This window comes from Mytilus edulis, chromosome 3 (genome assembly GCF_963676685.1).
Source record: "Mytilus edulis chromosome 3, xbMytEdul2.2, whole genome shotgun sequence".
NCBI classification, from domain to species: domain Eukaryota; kingdom Metazoa; phylum Mollusca; class Bivalvia; order Mytilida; family Mytilidae; genus Mytilus; species Mytilus edulis.
This window is the reverse complement of record NC_092346.1, coordinates 70,113,502-70,120,953: the sequence shown is the minus strand read 5'-3', so window position 1 is coordinate 70,120,953 and position 7,452 is coordinate 70,113,502. Positions and strand designations below refer to the sequence as shown.

At 34.5% G+C, this 7,452-nt stretch overlaps 1 long non-coding RNA gene across 1 annotated transcript; it reads right to left on the bottom strand.

The window, feature by feature from the left end:
* Positions 1 to 227: 227 nt before the first annotated feature.
* LOC139514931 (uncharacterized) lies at positions 228 to 1,538 on the bottom strand. The gene is made up of 3 exons (XR_011662756.1): positions 1,395 to 1,538; positions 883 to 1,115; positions 228 to 320 (listed from the first exon to the last, which is right to left on the bottom strand). It is a non-coding gene; the product is annotated as an uncharacterized lncRNA (long non-coding RNA).
* Positions 1,539 to 7,452: the final 5,914 nt, after the last annotated feature.

Sequence of the window (7,452 nt, the reverse complement as noted above, 5' to 3'; positions counted from 1 at the left end):
GTCGGTCTAGATCTAATACCAATACAAGCAGGGATTATATTCGTGTCATATTTTCGTCCTGAATATGTATTTAATTTCCCACTGGACGTCAATCATCAATCCAGCATCATCTTCTCCAAAATTATAGATATTCTCTAAAAGAAACATCATAATTGGCGCGCAAAGTTAAATCTATAAAATACGTACACGCTTACACGTTTTGCAAATGCATGCATTGATAAGATTGGTGCATTTAAAATATTTTTATTTAAAACTAAAAATTCGTTTTGGTAATTCTTTGTCCATCTCCTAATAGCCCTTCTGACGGGAAACCAATAATTCTGAAAAGAAATAACTTAATAAATAGAGCAGTTTGATATTATTTGCAAATCGTATAAAGTAATCAATGTATACAAGTACCTTAATGGTACCTTTGTTCAATACTTGATTATAATGTGGTTTATTTATCTGTTTTACGTCCACTTTGTTATTATCAATAGAAGCCATTCTAATCTTTGATATTGCTATATAAAAAAGATGTGGTATGATTGCCAATGAAACAAATCTCCACAAGAGACCGAAATGACACAGAAATTAAAAACTATAGGTCACCGTATGACCTTCAACAATGAACAACACCCAAACCTCATAGTCAGCTATAAAAAAAACTTCTAATATCAGATGTAAAAAAAGATTAACATGTTTTATAGAACAAATATTGTAAATAAAAATGTTTAACATGTTTTATAGAACAAATATTGTGAATAAAAAAAGTTTAACATGTTTTATAAAACAAATATTATGAATAAAAATAGTTTAACATGTTTAAAAGTTTAACATGAAATTATTTACAATATATAGAACATATATTGTAAATAATTTCTCATTTTAAAGAACACATACCTTGAACCTTAACAGCCTCTTCCTCCTCGTCCTCCCTGGCCTCCTGGGCTACCAGGTTCACCTCCACAGCCTCCATCAATAGGCCAAGTAGTAGTTTCAAAACCCCAATCTGGTCCTCCAGGCCGTCCTGGTTCTCCTGGTCTTCCTGGTGCACCAGGAGAACCACCCCATCCATTTACAACACACAATAGTGTCACAGCAATAAAAGTAATATAAAGTAAACTCTTCATTTTCTGTAAGAAAATATTTTTTTTTATAAATCAAAATTACCTTCACGATTAAATCCGGATAAGGTAAATAGATGATCTCACCTGAAAAGATTTTTTATAACAAATTTTGTGGGAAACCCCCCAAAAGTACAAAATTTTACAATGTGTGAAAGCCAATTACCATAATATTAAGTATGTTTACCCAACTCCCCCACCCCTACCTCTTTGTCCCCATAAGTAAAAGACAATCGAGATTGTAAACTTCATTGATAGTATTAACTTTATATTTATAAATTAACTCACATGTTTTTCTTCTTTGTTCTATATAATGTGTGTTTCTTTCAAAAAGGCCAAGTAAGTCTGCACATTCAAAAAACAAAAAAGTTATTTACATCAAAAAGTAAACAATATTAGGACATCCTTTTGTGACATTTTGAAATATTTCAATGACGCAATTAAACGGGAAAAATATATTTCCATGTTATAATGGATGTTCCTGTCTTGTCAAAATAATAAACGAGTTTATTTTTAAGTTGGAAAATGGTCGTAGGGAAACTACCATTACAGAGAGCCATTAATAACCATCATGTACATACACCTGTAATCGGTTACTTACATTTGCGTTATTCACCTTAACATGACAAAAACATACTCTTTTGTCGATAAAACGGTAGATGTAGTATACAATCTTGACTTTTACATTAGTATTTCTTTTACCATACCAATAACAAAGGCAAAAACGTTTTCAATCATGGTAGTTTTCAAGGACCATTTTTTCATGGTAAATAGTTGCCTTCGTTTCAGATAAAATGCTCTGATGAAAAAAATGAAAACATTTTATCACTCTTCTCTTACACTAAAACAATAGAAAAACGTACATTTGACCATTCATCCCACATGTCAATTCTTTTAATCTGAAATTACTACCGTTTTTCGCATTTCATGATTCGAGGTTTTATTCTTGCTATTTATACATTTATATTCCATGCTTAGCAACAGATGCTATGTAACCCCAGTTGGTTTCACTTGACCGGCTCGTTACCTTCGGAGCTGATGATGCCATTCCATTTGTTTTCATTCTAAAGTTTAAAACTGGGCTTTATATGTAGAATCGCTATGTCTCGATATTTCAACAAAAGTCGAAGGCTCGACAAAAATTAAGTTGAACACCATGATATTTTTACAAGTCCTGATGGAAAACTGGGTCGTACTGGCATTGTAAAACATTCCAATCACACGAGAGATGCTAAACCTATACGTGTTCCTCCTCGAAAGGTTCCTTTGACTCGGATAAAAACTATAGAAACAGAGATGGAAAAAATGCTTCAAAATAATGCAATAGAGCCAAGTTCAAGTGCATGGTTTAGTCCTATATTACTAGTCACAAGAATGATAAGTCATTTAGATTCTGTGTTGATTTTCGTCCATTAAATGCAGTTACAAAAAAGATGCATATCCTTTGCCCAGAATAGATGAGTCTTTAGATACTTTCGGGAAACAAATATTTTTTGTATAATTGATTTAACGTCTGGATATTGGCAATGTGAAATATCACACGACAGTATATAAAAAAACTTACGTCACATAAGGGTCTTTTTCATATTATAGTACTTCCTTTCGGTCTCTGTGGAGCACCTTCAACTTTCGAACGGCTAATCGAAATGGTTTTAAAATGCTATCAATGGGAACGCTGTCTATGCTATTTAGATGACGTCATTTTTTTGGAGAAACATTTGAAAAGACGTTCGAAAATCTGAGACTACTTATTCAAAGATTAAAGTCTACCAATTTGAAACTAACACCAAGTAGATGTGCAATGTTTCAAACTCGTTTTTTGTTTTGGGTCATGTAGTGTCCAATAAAGATGTCAGCTGTGATCCAAGTAAAGTTGAGACTGTGAAAAATTAGTCAGTTCCAACCAGTGTAACCGAGATCAGAAGTTGTCATGGACTTGCTGGGTATTACCAGAAATATATTCCAAATTTTTCAGAGATTGCGTACCCCCTCACCGAGTTGACTAAGAAAGCTAGAAGTTTTAAGTGGTATGACGATTGTCAAAAAAGTTTTGATAAATTAAAGGAATTATTGATTACTTTGGTTTATCCGTAAGAGGACGGTGCACATGTATTGGATACTGAGGCAAGTGCCAATGGTATAGGTGTTGTTTTATCACAAATCCAAGATGGTGAGGAAAAAATGATTGCATATAGCAGTAAAACTCTCAGTAATTTACAAAGAAAATAGTGTACTACTAATAGGGAGTTGCTTGCATTTTCACATTTGTTCAGCAGTTTAGACATTTATTTGTTAGGTCATCCTTTTAAGGTCAGGACAGATCACGCCTCTTTGATTTGGCTGAAAAACTTCAAAATCCTGAAGGTATTACATCTCGTTCCTTGGATACGTATGACATGGTTTTAGAACATCGACGTGGTAGTTTGCACTCAAATGCTGATGGTTTATCTAGGCGTCCCATAAAAAATGTAAGAGAGAAGATTGTCCTGATTGTACTAACGAAGATCTTGATAATAAAAACAGTGACAATTGTCAGTTAGAAACATATTCACTACCTTTAGCGCCTATACGGGTTATAAAATCCGATCAAGAAATGACATGGAAACATGTATGGTACAGGATAATCTTACACCTCAGGTTGCAAACGATGACCTTGAAATAGTTTGATTTCAAATTGGTTATTGGTTTGGACTGATGAGCAGATATCTGTTTGGCAAATAATGACCTTGACATTAAGATTTTTTTTTTATCTGAAGTCCGAGTTCTTGGTTAGTTCAAAACAAAATTCTGTATTACATGTATATTTGTGGAAATTGTTAAACTCAGGCTTTATTAGTAGCTCCTTGTGAAGTTAAGTCTGAAAATTTGAAACAACTACATGATTAGCGTGTAGCAGATCATTAAGGTCGTGATAAACGTCATTTTTCTGGCCAGGAATGACAACATAATTATGTTAGTCGTAGGCGTTAAGCCTATAATGAATGTGCACCAGCTAAAGTTGGTCATGTATTATGTCGTTATCCTTTACAACATTCAGTAGTATGAGATCCATTTGATAGAATTATCTTAGACATTGTAGGTCCTTGTCCGATTTCAGGAAATGGAAATGAATATTTGATAGTCATAACGGACTATTTTTCAAAGTGGACTGAGTCTTCTTCTATATCCAATCATACGGCATTAACTGCAGCTAATAAACTGGTTACTGAAGTATTTTGTCGCTTTGGCATGCCCAGTCAAATCCATTCAGACCCGGGAACAGAATTTGAGTCTTGAGTTATTTGCCCAAGTTTGTTCGCCATTAAACTTTGAAAAGACCCGTACTTGTCCCTATAGGCCTCAATCTGATGGACTAGTAGAAAAGATGAATAGAACTTTGATTCAGATGTTATTCGTTTTTGTTAACAATAATAGAAATGATTGGGATGACCATCTTCCGTTTTTATTAATGGCCTGTAGATCTACTATTTAACATAGTACTGGGTTTCTCTATTTATAATGTTGTTTGGCAGTAATATGACATGCCCGTTAGACTTAATTTCCGGATTCTCATTTAAAAATAAGAATACCCTATGCCCAGTGCAATACGTGGAATGGATCAAACACACCCTTACAGTAACTTATAATTTCGCTAATGAAAATCTTCTCAAGGCTGCATTTCGTCAAAAGAAAAATTACAGTCGTGGTATAACACCACGTGTCTTTGACCAGGGTAGTTTTTTGTAGAGATTGTACTCTTTTAAAGCCGGATTGCAATTGGCAATGGGTTGGACGTCCTCATTTTGATTATAAAAAAAAGTGACGTATTGTATAGAACTCAATTAAAACCAGATAGTCGATTTCTAGTTGTACATGTAGACCAGTTTTAAAGCCTATACAGGACAAATGTACCTGAAAAATGGCAATATCACTATTCTGGATTTGAAACAAGTTTAGATGTTAGTGAAGATGAAAATCCCCCGGAAGATTACCACAGCGTGTTCTGCGTTAAATACGAAGGTCTTATTTCACTTACCATGCCAGTACTACCAATAGTTTATAGCCATATCCGAAAGCTTTTTGCACCACTAGTGTTGATATCATTTGATCAGTATTTTTGATAAAATTTTACAATTGTTGAAGTACTATATTGTACTTGTTGAAATAGTGATGTTTTGTTTTATATAAAGTATAAAATTTTACAAACTCTCGAGTCTTATTGCCAGTATAATAAAAGCTCAAATACCATTGTAACGAACTGACTGATTTATCGAAATATAGACTTGTTGTGTAGGAACACCACTTGATTTCGTTCGTAGGTTAACTAGATTGTTTTAGTGTTGTCGTCAGTTAACCCAAAGGATTTAATAAATTTTTATTTTTTTTGTATTTTGGTTGGTTAATTCAGATCCCTTCGTATACATCGGGGTACGGCAACGTATAGCTGCCTTACACTCCTGTTACATTTTTGGTAGCCAATGTTGGGGTATGATTAAAAACAAATATATATATGTACATTTATTGGCAGTAATATAGAGATCAATGCTTTGATTTTGCTTATTTCCTTGTGGACAGTTGTCTCATTGGCAATCATACCACATCTTCTTTTTTATATCAACTTGAACCGTGGATTTGTCGGTTTAAACACATCTCGATCTGAATAAACTAGTTATTGTGGACCCGTTACAAGTCGAAATTATAATAGGGAAAATTCTCTTTAACCGGAGTTTCAAGGTTTTCCTCCTAACTTAAGGGCCAATCGTTTCCAAGTTAAAACTCCTATTATTCGAAGAGAAAAAGAACCGAGAAAATTTGACGAAAAGTGGGTTGATTGGAAAGATGACATTTTGAACAGGCGGCTAACTGGAACAATTGGACAGAATCAGGAAAAGAACAACACCTTTCAATGAGTTTGCACGATACTGCCCAGAAATTACTCGGGGATTTAAGCTATTCGGTTGTCAACGACTATACAGCTTTGAAAGATGTACTAGCCCAAAGATTTAGCCAAAAAGAGCAAGTTACCGCTTATAGATGTGAATTGATACCACGCAAACACAAGCCGAGAGAAAGTTTAGCAGATTTTGGGTACGCGTTACGTCGCCTATTAAGACTAGCTTATCCCGATGACGAATACAACAATGTACTAGGTCAATCAGTTCATACTTGGTTTATGCCACACGGAAATGGGAGAGCATGTTTAATTCGCACATCCGCAAACACTTGAGGCAGCTATCGCGAATACTGTTGAACTTGAACCTTTTACCAATTGACAATGAAAGGCCATTTACAGTCGGAGCTACCAGCCGTGAAAACAAAACTGAAAGAGATGAAAACCCTAATAAGACTAATGAAGCCCTAAAGCATGATGAATTAAAAGAATCAATTAAATCATTTTGTGAATATGTAGGCAAATTGACAAAAAAAAATAGACCAAGTAAAAAGTACTTAAAATGAAAACGGCAGTAGCCAAGCTTTTGATAGGGGAATTTACCGATGTACTAAAGAATGTTAAAATAACGAAAATATTGCCACATTGCTAGATATTGTCGTAGCTATCCAAATAGGGATGACAGTAACACAGAATAATGATTGAGAGGTAAAAGTGAAAGATTTAAAACAAAATAGGTTGGAATGATCTTAAGGCCGAAGGTTCAGTCCTAATGATTAAACCCATTGAAAGATCAACTATTAGGATAAATGCTATTAAGCAAAATTGATTAATTGCAAAAACAAGGATCCAAAATTGTACTCTTAAACTTGTAATAGCCTTAATATTTTCAAGGCACTTCAGAAACAGTAAATGTACCTAAACACTTAAAGTGTCGCATGGAGAAAGCTTGACCAGAATTAACTAACATTCAAAAATTCTAATTAGAAAAATTAATAGTTAAATACCAAGATAATTTTACAAATCCTGATGGAAAACTGGGTCGTACTGGCATTTCAAAACATTCCGTTGGCACGAGAGATGCTAAATCTATACGAGGTTCCTTTGACTCAAAGAAAAACTAGAGAAACAGAGATAGACAAAATGCTTAAAATAGTTATCAAAGGTACTTACTTACTTACTGCCCATTACGCCCATTGGCGTGTGGGGCAGCTACGAAGTTTCTCCACATCTGTATGTTTTGTGCCATCTTCTTCAAGCTCCCCCAAGTATGTTGGAAATTTGCCATCTCAGACTCAACTGTGCGCCGCCATGTTATTTTAGGTCGTCCTCTGCGTCTCTTTCCCTCTGGGGTCCAGAACATTGCTGTGTTTGTAAGTTCTTCAGGGCTCTTACGTAAAACATGGCCAATCCATCTCCATCTTCTCCTGCTAATGAGTATGCTGATCTCTTCCTGTTTGCATTTAATGAGGAGGT